We start from the raw sequence: 15,047 nt of genomic DNA on the forward strand, positions 1-15,047 counted from the left end.
TTTTGTGCAGGGGATCTTTTTAATTTCATTGTATTTTACCTTATGGATTTACTTTTGATGTGTCTATAAACCCTCTACTCTCCAAGTTGTGTTTGGTCATGGAGTTTTAACATAGCAATAGAAATCCAAGTGCAGGGGATTTCCATGCCCTCGTTGTAATTAGGATCTATAGTAAGCTTGAGAGAGAGCAGCATCCACATTATTTCCAAAGCAGAAGTACACCTGGACTCCCACTCCAGCCCCACTTAGCCTGCACATGTAGGCCAGATACTATAACCTGATGAGGACAACACATCTCTGCAGCTCTCTCTAGACAGAGTTGAGAAGCTGACATTACAGTGAGTTGAAGACTCGAAGTTATGGGACAACCTGGCTCTTCCATCATCTCTGTCAAACACCCTATGCTGAACTAACCACCCGGGATGTGGAACTTACTGCTACCCCAAAAGTCAGACCTTTCCTCTGGGGCCAGAGATTCCTTGGTGGGGTTGTGGGGGAGGAGCTTTGAAGAGGCTCTTTGCCCTGCCCCACTCCCATCCCTCTCGTGCCCTCTTTATCTTTCATCCTCTGAATGAATCCTCTCTCCAGCCTTCTCTAAAGCCACATTGAGTTCAGATCTCCCTATGTTTTATTGCTCTCCCTCCCACTCCTAGGCCTTGAGCCCTTTCATACTAATGAAGGGAAGTGTAGTGGCCTGCTGCTTCCATTCTGGCATATTTAACACTCCATCCTCCACACCATATACCTTTTAACACAATAAAGTTTTAAATTAGCAAAGAAGGCTTCTTCTTGCCAATAACAGAAAGATCCTCTGGTATTTTAGCACTTATTTAATGTATCATATTAGCCATATGCCTTACTGTTTCGAAAAATATAAATAAAGCCTACCCAGACATTTATACCCCTCTACACATGGGCCCAGAGGGCAACTCTGTCCTCTGCTGCTAAGACTGTATTCATAGGACTAGAGATGAGAACCTTTGCATTTGTATGACAATGTGTCGGTTATTATCCTTAGCAAGGGTGGTTTCAATGGAATTTTAGGGACTGGCCTAATTAGAGTCATACAAGAGAATACCAGGTGAGAGAATGAAAAGGAGCAAATGCGGGTGATTGTTTTGAGATCCTTTGCTGTGAAGGAAAACAAAATAGAATAGAGGGTTTTATTTTTTAAGCTGAAAAAAAAAAAAACCAAAAAAAAAACCCCCAAAAACATTGGTTCCCTTTAGAACTGGAAAAGCTTGCTGATCAAGGGAAGAAAAGACAGATGGTTACAGGGCCAGAGACAGGAGGAAAGGCAGGGAGCCAGTACCAGACAGAAAGGCTGTCTTGGTGAAAGCACACACAGTCCAGTGCTTTAGGAGAGAATTGTGTGTCTGTGCACAGGTGTGTGCTGGTTGTGTGTGTGTGTGTGTGTGTGTGTGTGTGTGTGTGTGTGTGTGTGTGTGTGTGTGTGTGTGTGTGTGTGAATGTCTTCGGAAGCCAAATGTTTGATGCCTCCTGTGTCTTCCTCTGTCACCACACTGAAAGTGAATGTCTTAGGGTTTTACTGCTGTGAACAGACACTATGATCAAGGCAAGCCTTATAAAGGACAACATGTTTTTGGAGCTGGCTTACAGGTTCAGGGGTTCAGTTCATTATCATCAAGGTGGGCATGGCAACATCTAGGCAGGCATGGTGCAAGCAGAGCTGAGAGTTCTAGGCTACTAGTGGAAGACTGGCTCCCAGGCAAGCTAGGACTAGGGTATTAGCCCACACCCACAAGGCCACACCCACTCCAACAAGGCCATACCTCCCAACAGTTCCACTCCCTGGCCCAAGCATGTACAAACCATGACACTGAAGTTCACCGATTCTTTAGGCAGACAGCCCCAAAGATCCAGCTCTGCTTCCCTCATGCTGGCATGGCAACTGTACTGTACTGCACCCAGTTTTCACATGCATATTGAGGATTGAACAAGATCCTCATGCCCAGTGAGCCATCTCCTGGTCCTGCCTAAAACAAAACTTTTAAAGAAGTTGCTTAGATTTAGTGGGCAAAGAACATTCTCTTTAATTGCATCTGTGTTCTGAAAATAAGCAAAATCATCTGAGAATGTGTAGGAAGGTAATATACAGTCTCGGGGAGCAAGAGGGCAAGAGAAGCAGAATATTTACATTAAAAGGCATTGCTAGGCATGGTGGGCACTTGTAATCCCAACATGTGGGAACTGGAGGTGAGACAATCTGAAGTCCATAGCCAGAAGGCTAGAGAGATGCCCCATCTCAAAACAACTAATGACTAGGCCTTACTTAGATCCACAGTACTGAAAATGTTTTAAGAAGATTGTACTAGGGATTATAGCCAATGCAACAGGACAAGAAAAAAACAGAAAAAAACTATCCAAATGGAGAAACTAAGCTATTATTAGTAGTAGATAATAAGTGTCCAGGTCCAGGAGACCCAAGATGAGCTTCAGGCACCAGAAGTAGCTTAGAGAGCTAGTGGGATGGAAGATAAATATACCAAAACTACACAAACAATTATTGTTAGAGACTTCAAGTAAGGTTGTGGACTAGAAGCTGCCACTGTATTAGCAAAGAAGTCAGAATGAGAAGAAAAAAAAAATCAAGTACCCCAAGGGGAGAAAGGAGGTGCTTTAGAAATTGAAAGTCACTAATAGAAGAGCTGAGATGTAGAACTATACCAAACACTAAAAAGTAAGCCAAGCTAACCCAGCCCAACCGTGCAGCTCCCTGGCAGGGGGAAAGGAAGCTAAGCCTCCAGAAGTCACAGGTTTTGGTGAGATTGTAATTCCTTCAGCCAGGAGTGAAGAATCCATATTAAACCTTCACATAACTCAGAGAACAGTGGCCAAACACCATTTTCAAAGTGAAGCCTGTGTTAAAGTGAGCTACCCTGGGGACCAGATATTAGGAACAACCACAAGTCAGGGAAGCTGAACTTAATGTGTCAGAGCCCCAGGCTGAGAAGCATGGGACAGTTGTGTGGAGTGGGGTGGGGATGGAGGGTTGAAGATGCTGAGAAGCTGAAAAATGTAGGCAGTAGGAAGCTGTCTCTAGGTAATGATGTGCACAGGGAAAGGTAGCAGACTCCTCAACAGGGAATAACTGGAGTCTGACAGCCCTGAGCCTGAGGTCAGCGGGTGGACCAAATGGACTATCAATTCACCCTATGGAGCCTAAACTCTGAGGCTCCAGTGGAATGTGTCGCTCACAGCTATAACTGCATCTCTATAGTAGGGAGGGGTTCAACACTCAGGAGGCTTTGGAAATCACAGAGGCAGGTCTTCCACCTACACAGATTCTAGTGCTGCAGTTGCTTCCCCATGTCCCATGTGCTCTAGGAAGACACTTCCCTCCATATGGCACATTAGCCATAAATGTATGATCTGGGGATTGTCAGAAAGGTGAGTGTCTTAATCACTATTCAATTGCTGTGAAGAGACACCACGACCTTGGCAACTCAGGTTTGGCCTATTAGTCTCATAGCAGGGAGCATGGTGGCATGCAGGCAGACATAGTGCTGGAGAAGTAGCTGATAGCTACACCCTGACCCACAGGCAGCAGGAAGAGAGAACCACTGGGCCTGGCTTGGGCTTATGAAACCTCAAAGCTTGCCCTGAATGACATATTTCCTCCAATGAGGTTATACCTACTTCAGCAAGGCCACACCTCCTAATCCTTCTCAAATAGTACCACTCCCTCATGACTAATATTGAAAAATGTGAGGCTATGTGGGTCATTCTTACTCAACCCACCACAGTAGAATAACTTGCTTAACCCACAGACCACAAATCTAGGTGTGACCAGGGGGTACTCTGATACACAAAGAGAAGCAGCTACTACAGGCAGTTCTGACAGACATAGAGCATCTGTCCCATATAGTCTCAACCCCAGGAAAAAACACTTAGTAAGTGTACTATAGCAATTTGTCAGGAAAATGTAACAATAGTGATACTATTATATACATTAGTGATGCAATATATACACTAAATGTTGGGGCTCATGATTTCATAAAATAAACATTAACTGCATAAAAGATCATATGAGTCCTGATACAATGGTAGTAGATGATTTGAATACCTAAAGATATACCTCAAGGTCTCAAACACAAAAGCAAGTAGCAACATTCAGAGCAGAGAGGCTAAAGAGAAGAGTACTAGTTGGTTCCAGAGGACCCAAGTGTGAGTCCTAGCATCCACACAGTTGTCTAACTCTGGTCCCAAGGAACCCAATGTCCTCTTCTAGACTCTGTGGGCATCAGCCACACACTTGGTGCAGAGATACAGATTTAGGCAAAACATCCATACACACAAAATAAAACATTTTACAAAATTTAAAATGGGGCAGAAAATTATTAAATGGGCACTAAGAGGATAACACATAGAATCAATCAAAAAGTCATTTGAAAAAAGGAATAAGACCAGCAAACTCCTAATGAAAAGAAAGAGAAGTCCAAAGTAACAAAATTGCGTAAGGAAAAAAAGAGATTATAGTAGTCCAATAAAATCCAGAGGATCACTAGGGAATATTTTGAAAACATATTTCAAAAACAGAAAATTTAGAAGAAATAGATAAATGTCTAGATACATATAACCTACCAAAATTAAATCAGGACATTTACAGCTTTGGTGGGTCCTTTAACAAGCAACAAGACTGAAACAGAAAAAGTCTTTCAACAAAAAATAACCAAGTACTATATAGATCACTTGTCAAATGCTATTAAATCTTTAAAATAAGCTCCAGTTAAATAAAGTAGAAAGGGAAGGATATAGCCACTTACTTTACAAAGTTAGTGTTCCCTTCATACCAAAATCTGAGAAGAACACAACAGATAAAACTATTATTAATCAAATTCCTTGATAAACACAGATACAAAAATTTTTCATAAGACTCTTGAAAACTGAATTCAAGAAGGCATCAAGAAAATCATGCCACAGCCAAGTAGTTTTCATTCCAGAGAAGCACAGATGGCTCAGAATATGTAAATCAAAAAGTGTAATACAACACAGAAATAGACTCGAGGACAGAAATCACATGATCATCTCAGTAGTTTCAGGAAAGATCTTACTGACATTTAAGAGAAGCCTGGACAAACCAGGAAGGAATAGAAAGATTATATCTCAAAGTTATAAGCATGTATAGACAAAGCCATAGCTGATATTACACTAAAGAGGAGAAAACTGAAAGCACGTCCTCTGTGCAGGAATAAGGCACACATTCCTAATTACTGAAGTATTATCTAGAGTTATAAGAGAAAGAAATAAAAGAGATATAAATAAGAAAAAAAGAAATCAAATCTTCCCTATTTGCAGACATAATCCTATACTTTAAAGACCCTAAAAGTTCCATAAGAAAACTCTTAGACACCTTCATGAAAGTAAGCAAGACATAAAAATCAGTAGCTTTTCTATATACCAATAATGAACTTGCTGAGAAATAGATTAAGAAAAAATCATTCATACTAACTTCTTTATCTTACAGTAAACCTAACCAAGGAAGTAAAACATCTCTACAATGAAAAGGTTATGACACTGAAGAATCTTAAAACAGTCAAAGATGAAATGACCTTCCATGTTCTGGCCAGGCAAACTTAATTCTGTGAAAATGGCTATATTGTCTAATGCAATCTGAAGATTTAATGCAATTCCCCCTGAAAATTCCAATGAAGCACTTCACAAAAAATGGGGAGGGACCCCACAATTTGTATGGGAATACAAAAGATTCTAAATAGACAAAGAAATCCCATAGTCACAATACCTGATCTTAAATTATACTGCAGAGCTGTAGTAACAAACCAGTATAGTACTTGCAGAAAAACAGACATGTACACCAGTGGAATTGAATGGAGGACCCAGACATAAACCCACTCAGTAACAACTACTAAATATTTTTACAAACATGTAAAATACGTAAAAACATAATTTGGAGAAAGGCCTCTAACATATCGTGTTGGGAAAACTGAATGGAACTAAATCTGCATCTACTACCTTGCACAGAAATCAGTTCCAAATGGATCATTGATCTTAGTATAAGACTAGAAATGCTATAACTGCCAGAAGAAAACACAGGTAAAGCAATTCAAGATCTATGCAGAGGGAAGGACTTTTGTGTTGTTGTTGTTCTTCTGTTGTTCTTCTTCGAGACAGGGTTTCTCTGTAGAGCCCTGGCTGTCCTGGAACTCACTTTGTAAACCAGGCTGGCCTTGAATTCAGAAATCCGACTGCCTCTGCCTCCCGAGTGCTGGGATTAAAGTCGTGCACCACCACGCCCAGCTCAGGACATTTGGGAAGCAGCATCATAGGAAATAATCCCAAGAGCTAACAAAGGAGATTGTATAAAGTTAAGACCTTCTGCATGGCACTGGAAACAATCAAAAGGGCAATGAAACAGGTTACAGAGAGGAAGAAAATTTGTGCCAACTAAACATCTGGTGATGCTGACTTCTACATCTTACAAAGAACTCCAAAAGAATAAATACTTCCCACAAAGGAAATCATCCAAACCGAATGAGCCAATTCAAAAGCCTGGTGCTAGGGATGGGACACCTATCCTTGACTTGTTGGTCAGAGGTATCCTGGAGACCCCAAAACAATGCAGACTATTTCCATTGCTCTTGGTTGCTCAACAGAACTTGATGGTCAACCCCTGTTGCTGAAGATACCAATACTTTGGTTGTAGAATATGGAGAAATCAAATTGGTGCTGATCTGAAGGCTTCCTCCCTGCTAACAAACTTTTATAGTACCAGGCAGCATTATGTAAGCTGCTGAGAGGGAAATGTCACTAACAGTCTTACTCAGCTGTGAGCCCTGTGAGCTAGCTACAATGACAGACATGACGACATAGCCCATGGGTGCAGTGGTGCTGAATATGTTATACAGCTAAGCAACTCTTTTCTGGCTGGATTTAAGGACCGATCCACAGGAGAAAACTCATGCCTCCAAAGATGCAGGGTTGGGGAGTTCAAAGACCCCCAGGGTGAACCTGCTACTCTTATTTTACTAAACATAATATCAATACTTTGCTCTAAATTTGTATCTCTCTACCCATAGATTAGCTCAACACCCAGGCCTCATCACAGAAGTTTCTTTGTGTGGTGGACAATGGATAATGCAGAAACTCGTAACCGATCAAAGCACAGAGAATAAATGTCAGCACAGTGCTCAGCCACAGATGGGGCGTCTGCATCCCCCTCTCCCCAGCTCAGGGACCATCTCTGAAGGCCGGTGGAAAGATTTGAAGAGCCGGAAGTCAGGGAGGACCAGAAAAAAACAGTGTCTTCTGAACATGGCAGAGTCACTGCCATCATGAACTCATAGCCACTGCATATGATGCTGTGCACAGGTGCCTGCACAGGACCCCCAGAAGAGAGTGAGCATCCCTTATCCAAAGTGTCTGGAACCAAGTGGTTTGGAGTTCAGACATTTTGGTTGGGCGGTCTTTGAAGAGTGAACACTTGAAGAGAAGACAAGGGTGTTTGGTCATGCACTTATAAAAGGGAAGCATCTTGGCAGAGGGAAAGGCAAGACAAAGGTGCAGAGGTGAGAGGATGTGCATCAGAGATCATTCAGGAGGAAGTGACATATGAGTGTTATAGAATATGGCATTTATTTAGAAGATTAGATCTGAAACCATGGTGGATGTAGTGGCTTGAATATGCTTGCCCCATGGGAAGAGAGACTATTAGCAGGCGGGGCCATATATATATATATATATATATATATATATATATATATATATATATATATATAGCCTTGTTTGAGGTAGTGTGTTACTGTGGAAACGGGAGTTTAAGGTCCCGTATATATGCTCAACTCTGACCAGTGTGATCCAGACCATCCTCCTCGATGCCTACATAAGACAGTCTCCTTCCGGTTGCCTTTGGATCAATGCGTAGAACACTCAGCTCCTTTTCCAGCACCATATCTGCCTGCCTGCTGTCATGCTTTCCACCATGATGATAATGGACTTAACCTCTGAAGCTGTAAGGCAGCCCCAATTAAATATTTCCTTTATAAGAGTTCCCTTAGCCACGGTGTCTCTTCACAACAATGAAACGCTAAATAAGACAGTGGGGAACCAATGGGAGAGTGCCTCTGCTTTGAGCAACAGATCCAAAGTCCTGGTAGACCAGCAGGACCAGCAGTCTGGGAATATAAAGCAGGGGAACTAAAAACTAGAGAAAAGCAGGACTCTGTGAAGTCTAATTGGAGCCCGTGAGAACCTAGATGGACACCTTAGAACTGGCTCAGTCTCTGTGCCTCCGCTCAGTCACACAGGAGAACAGCTGCCCTTTGCAGAGCGCCACATTCCGCGCTCAGGATGCCGGGAAGGTAAAGGCAATCTGGCAGCTCTGTCCCCATCAACAGAGAAAGTGACACAGATCAGCAGCAAGCCATGTGAGCTGCTGCAGCGCCCGGTTTCCTCCCACGTGATCTGCTACAGTGCTCGGCTTCCTACAGTGGCCTGCACAGCCCGTTAACAACTGTTTCATTGCTGCATTCCACTCTCCTTACCCTGTTGTCTAAAAAGAACAGAGATCAAGAGCCAGCAGGAATTCTAGGCGGTGTGATTCAGCTTAACTAAACTGACACGCCTTAAAATCAGGAACTGCAAAGATGTCAGTGTGGCCAGACAGGGGTGAGTTCGGGGCTAACTGGTAAGGGATGACTACAGAGTATGTTCTGAATGAACCATACCTGAATAAACATCTGAATAAACACAGGTGACTTCTTCCAACTGTGCCTAGAAGCAACTCACTAAATGTAGTGCTGTAGTTTTCCAGGCTGAAGAAACGCCATCAAGAAATATAGATAGAGGGCTAAGGAATAACACTGGTAATGAAAATTTTAACAAATGCTAGAATTTCCCTTTGAAAACATGGGTATCTGAGAAGAAGTAACCCATGATTTGGTCCTAAGTAATGGGGGTGAGTGGGTGTGGCCTGGAATAGGACCTTGAGTTCAGGAAATAGGACTAATCTATGAGTTGAGGAAGCCCCTCCCCTCCATTCCCTTCCCCCCTCCCGACCCCCACACTTTATAATGTTGCTTGCTTTTGTAATTTCATGGGAGGGCTTAAGGCTTGCAGATACCCATTTAAGACTAACCTCATGACCTAGCTCAGTGTCAGAACGTCAGCTAGATGTGGTAGAGCTCATGGTCACTGGGTACCTTCTTGGAGTCACTTGCAGCTATGTGTGGCTTTGTGGCTAAGCAGAGGATCTCCTTGGTGCTGGAATTGCAAGTGGATATCACCAAGGTGGCTTTTTAATGTAGGTTCAAGGAATTGAAGTAATATTCTCTTACTGGCTTAGGCAAATACTTTGCAAAGAAGTCTTCTCGTCCCCAGTTGTCTTAGTGTTCTATCGCTGTGAGGAGATGCCATGACCACAGCAACTTGTATAAAGAAACATTTCACTGGAGCTGGCTTACAGTGCAGAGGTTCAGTCCATTATCATCATTTCAGGAAGCATGGGCAGACATGGTGCTGGAGAGGTAGCTGAGACTTCTACATCCAGATAGGCAGGTAGTGACACACTGGGCCTGGCTTGAGCATCTGAAACCTAGCTCAACCCCCTGTGATACACTTCCTCCAACAAAGCCACACATGTTCCAACAAGCCCACAGCTCCTAGCAGTACCACTCGCTATGGGTCTATGGGAGACATTTTTGAAAAGCAGTGAATATCAAGCACCAATGTAGGAGGAAAAAGGGTATGATTGACAGGTTAGGACAGAGTAGAGGCTGTTGCTTCTCCGGCAGAGATAGTAGGAGTGGATGGGGGGGGACAGGGGGGATTGTCAGCCTCTAGCTGTCTAGAGCGGTCTAGTTCAGGATTGTCAGCCTCGTTGTGTTCATCATTGCATGAGAGTGACGCAAAGGCAAAAGACCAGCTGTACACTAATAAGAGTGGACCGTTCATTGAGAATGTTTATCAATACTTCAACATATTTCAGTGAATTTTTTTAAAAGCGTATGTCCATGAGAACTGTAAAAGAATTTTCCCTCAATCCCACTACCCAAAGGCAGCAAACAGTTCCTTAAACATTGAGCTAATGACCTGGAACATGCTTTCAAATGAAGTGTGCAGTGTTGCAGTTCTCCTCAACCAATCACCAAGCAGAGCCCTGTGACACTCTCTGCAGTTAAGGCCAGGGGATAGAAAACCTTGGCTCTGAACTTTCAGGATAGAAACAACCACAGTGTCCTGTAAGCCTCTTTAGGAACAGGTTTCCATTTGTTTATTTTAAAATCGAGCTCCAAAATGGTCATCTAAATTCTAGCACTAGAAAGTATTGCAGGCTAAGTGTTCATCTAAGTGCTAACATTTGTCTTAGATCAGGTTTATACTGTCATATGCTTTATAATTTTCTTCTGTGTGATTGTTTATCAAAGTTTTTATATTATACACTCTTCATTTTCCATACTGCAACATAGAAAGCAGTTCTAATTCAGAAAGAGTAACAACAGAAAAAAAGAAAGAAAGAAGGAAGGAAGGAAGGAAGGAAGGAAGGAAGGAAGAAAGGAAGGAAGAAAGATAGAGAGAGAGAGAGAAAGGAAGGAAGGAAGGAAGGAAGGAAGGAAGAAAGAAAGAAAAGAAAGAAAGAAAGAAAGAAAGAAAGAAAGAAAGAAAGAAAGAAAGAAAGAAAGAAAGAAAGAAAGAAAGAAAGAAAATAAAATAAAAGGGTTTCATTTTGCCTAATTTTGTTTTTTGGTCTTTTTTTAGCCTATTCAAGATCCTCCTGCCTCGGACTCTTGAGTGTTACACCATGGTTCATGGAGGTGCTTTAAAAGCAACATCCTTAGACAAGCTCACACACAGTGCTTACCACCTCATAGACAGAGCCTCACAGGTAGTCATGGGATACTGTGTAAAGTAAGTGACCACACATAAAATTCCAAAGAAAACTCATTACTCTAAGTTTCTCCTGTTTCCAACTATCTGAACTTGGGACTGAGGCCTTCCTTCCAACCTCAGGGTTAGTATAAGGGCCTATGGGCTGCCAGCATGCCAAGGTCATGGGTAGCAGTAGGAGGCCACCAGGTGCACACAGTAAGTCTACTTCCACTCTTTTGCTAGCTCTTGGAACACGGGCTCACTGTAAAACGCACAGGGTTCTGATGGGAAACATCGAATCAAATCTGATGTGTTTAATGTCAACTCCCTGATCAGGAATGTGGCTTCAGATGTGAAAAACTTGTTCTCAGGATTGAAAGAACAAACAAAATCTATTTTGTAGAAAACAGTTTTAGGGTGACTTGGTTTGTGTGTGGGCGTTAAGAACAAGAGTACTCTCACTTAGCTTACGGAGCCTCTCAGGCAACAAGGAAAGCTTAACTGAAAGAATGGAAGCTGGTGTGGAATTGCACCTCACTGGAGACTGCCCTGGCACACTCATCCAGCTGGTGGGGTTCTCTTCAGAAAGGGAAAGAACTGCTCTAAGCAGCTCTTGGTCTGCTATTTATTACCACATTTACTGGGAATTTTTCATGCTAATGACTGGGGCTGGCCAGTCACTGAAATTGTAATTACCTAGTCAGTGAAGGACTGTAGATGTTTCTGAAATAGCTGATGACCTGTTGCTGGGCACAATCACTTCACGTTATCATTCCAAAGGCTCTTCATAATCATTTCTGGTTGATCACCCTCTCAGGCTGCCACTCCCCAAATGTCATCTTGAAATCTTTTTGCCCTACAGCGCTCTGAAGACTAAATTAATGATGTGTTAAAAAACAAACAATCAAACAAACAAACAAACAAACAAACAAACTTAAATGCCTCAAGAGCCCTATTAGAATTCTGTCCTGCAAACAGCACTTGTGAATGAGCTGGCTGGATCTTGGGCCTGGCTTTCTGGAACGCAGTAAACCTCTAAGATCCAGATCTAGCTCTCCTTGTGGTCCTCTGGTTGTCTCCCATAATGTAGAGAAGAAGTATCTCTGGAAATCTTATCTTGTGGATTTTTTTGGGTTCCTTCTTCTTCTTCTCCTTCTTCTCCTTCTTCTTCTTTTTCTTCTTTTTTTCTCCTCCTCCTCCTCCTCCTCCTCCTCCTCCTCCTCCTTCTTCTCCTTCTTCTTCCTTCTTCTTCTTCCTCCTCCTCCTCCTCCTCCTCCTCCTCCTCCTCCTTCTTCTTCTTCTTCTTCTTCTTCTTCTTCTTCTTCTTCTTCTTCTTCTTCTTCTTCTTCTTCTTCAACAGGAGTAAGATCTGAAATAGGCCTGACAGCTTGATTGAGGCTGGCTGCCTCTGCCAGAAATATGTAAAGTGTGTTTTTCAAAGATTAAAAACTTTGGGTCTTAGATCATAAGAAGATACAAGATCTATGTGCTCCCAACCCCCACACTGTTTACCATTGTGCTTAAACAGGAATCAATGCCTTCCCCAGGCGTCGGGTTGCTTAGACCCAATCTCCTTTCAACAGAGCCCCATTTGGGTGTCAGTCTGCAGTGAGGTGCAACTTCACACCAGCATCCATTTCTGGCAGTTAAGCTTTCCTTGCTGCCTAAGCTCAGTAAGGTGAGTGTAAATACTCCTGTTTTTAACACCTATACAGGTTTCCAAAGAGATCACAAGACTTTTGTGCATGCCTACAAGGTACTCATGGCTGCTAAAGCATCTTTGGGCAAGGGCTCTGTGATAGAACACCGTATTTATTTGTTATGCAAAGCTTCATTCTCTAATACTAGCTCTCTGACCTGCTCAGAATATCCTCACAGGGATGTCTGATGTACCATGCTTCCTGTTTTCTGTAGAATTAGCACAGTGTGCTCAAAGCATTGAGGCATGAAAGCGGGCAGTACTCGCGGTAGGGCCAGTGGCTGTACCTCTTGTCAACCCTCATCTGTCTTCCTCTGTCTCCTAGAAAATTGATGTTCTCTGGTGACTAAACCTGTGATCCTAACTCCTTCCTCAACAGTGTAAGCTCAGGGGACGCTGGAATGGCCCTCTGCTTGTCCCCAAGACACATGAAGGCCCAGCTTAAATAGAGACAGAGAGGAGTAAGTTGCACCCAGTCCAGCCTCTCAATTTGGTACACATATTTGGAGGACAACAAAGGTGGGGTGAGTCTGAGAAGAGTAACTACAGAAGAAAAACAACACAGCCCCTTTAGTTTCTCCAGAGTTAAATGGAATGCTGAGATTTTAACTTTAAGTGTAAGTTAAGAAGTCCCATTGTCACTAAAGAAGCCTTCCTTTTCTGAAGTGGGTCTGGCTATGCCCACACTAGACACTAGGCATTCCCCTAAGACTGAGCACCATCATTCTTTGGTCCCTGGTTCCACTCATGTGTGAAAAGCTCCTGCTGTATGGCAGGTGAGAACGATGTGGCTCCCTCCTGGAGAGCTCGAAGTCCAGCTAGGAGGAACAAGTCAACCTTTGGTGTGATAGACTCATCAAGGGCTGCTGAGGAACCACTGAGAAAAGATCCCTGAGCTGGTAGGGGAAGCTGGAGAGAGGTTTAGTGCAGTGAACTAGGTAAGGATGATATTCATTCTCTGAGCCCTTGTGTGACCTGGCCACATTCCTACCTACCCAGTTTCCAGTCACAACTGCTTCCCTGCCAGATACAAGATTTAGAGAGTCAGCGCCAAGCCAGTGCACTGGGTCTGGGTCTGTGGTCACTATCTCCTTCTGGAACCTGATGGCTTACAAGTCAGAGCTCAGCCTTGGGGCATGCCCAGTGGTGGAACTGAGTAATGTCATGCTCATCTTGACTCCAGGAACTTCGGACAGATACCATTGGCCACTGGGCTGCAGAAATTGCTGTGTGAGCCAGGAGAGCTGAATAGTATGTTGGCAGCCTGGGATCTGGAATTCTGCCTACTGGGTGTGGCGAGCAGGCCAGGTGGAATTCCAGGCATGTTCTCAGCAGAGACCCAGAATAAATTCTGGCTGTTGCTTCTTGATGTTTTCCTGAGATGGTGGGCACCCTGCCCAGCCTCATCTCAGGAAGTGTTCCCCAGTATCCCACTCTGACACTCTCTTTTCTCATTCATTGCTATGTGATGGTCCACAGAATGTACCCTCTTCCCAAAGCTTGCTGGGCTCCTCAGTAGGAAAATCACTTCTTCCTCTCCCACCTGATAAGACATTGTTGTGTGAGGTTCTAATCTTAAGAGGCTTAACCTCTCCTATTTCTTCGTCCTTCACCATATTTTGTATTCATTCCAAATCCAATATTTGTCTTTCTGATGAAAACTTGAAGCTCACTGGCCTCCTCCTCCCTGGGCTCCCACAGCCTTTTGCCCTCTGCCACAGCTTAAGAATTCAGCCATGCAATCTATCTGTGGATTTCTCTGTCTCCCCACCAGGCCCTGAGCAGATTCTATAGGGTAGAGCTTCCCTTTGCTGCTATGAAGGTCTCAGCCAACACTGACTGTAAATGTCATACGGGTCTTCTTCTTAACCATCTTTAATCTGTGTGGTCTTAAGCTTCCTATCTATAATCTGTCTGTCTATCTAATCTATCATCTGTCTGTCTGTCTGTCTGTCTGTCTGTCTGTCTGTCTGCCTGCCTGCCTGCCTGCCTGCCTGCCTGCCTGCCTGCCAGTCTATCTATCTATTTCTCATTTGTTATTTTTGGAGATTGGGCCTTGCATTATAATCCTGGGTGAACTAGATTTAAATATATAGACTCAACAAGCCCTCAAAATCACAGAGATCTGCCTGCTGCTGTCTTGGGAGTGCTTGGATTAAAGGTATGTGGCCTCAAACATCTTATTTAGATTTCATCTGTTTTCTTGAATTGTAGTGTTGTGTAATCTGGGCTCAGAAAACATTATTAAACTGCTATTACTCCAGCTGCTATGATTTCTTCTCACTCAGGATTTTCTGTCTCCTGGGAACATCCATAAGACAATTCACTGACTTATAGCCAGCCGTAAGGTAAACTCAGACCCTTCCCAGGATGATATGGTAAACCTCAGACAGAGGAAGCAAAGTGCAGTGGCCCAGAGACTTGGCTCCTGCTCTAGAATTACCAGGAGGGCTGACTGGCCATAGCACATGTTTGGTCTGGAATGTAGTAAGCAATCTTACAT

General features: G+C 43.3%; 1 long non-coding RNA gene across 1 annotated transcript in view; it reads left to right on the top strand.

Moving 5' to 3' along the window:
* Window positions 1-14,538: 14,538 nt before the first annotated feature.
* The window catches only part of Gm40874, a 49,247-nt gene continuing 48,738 nt past the window's right edge, over window positions 14,539-15,047 (top strand). Inside the window, exon 1 of the long non-coding RNA XR_872668.3 lies at window positions 14,539-14,705. This is a non-coding gene — a long non-coding RNA (predicted gene, 40874). The remainder of the gene's footprint in view (window positions 14,706-15,047) is intronic.

Source organism: Mus musculus, chromosome 12 (assembly GCF_000001635.26).
Source record: "Mus musculus strain C57BL/6J chromosome 12, GRCm38.p6 C57BL/6J".
NCBI lineage: Eukaryota > Metazoa > Chordata > Mammalia > Rodentia > Muridae > Mus > Mus musculus.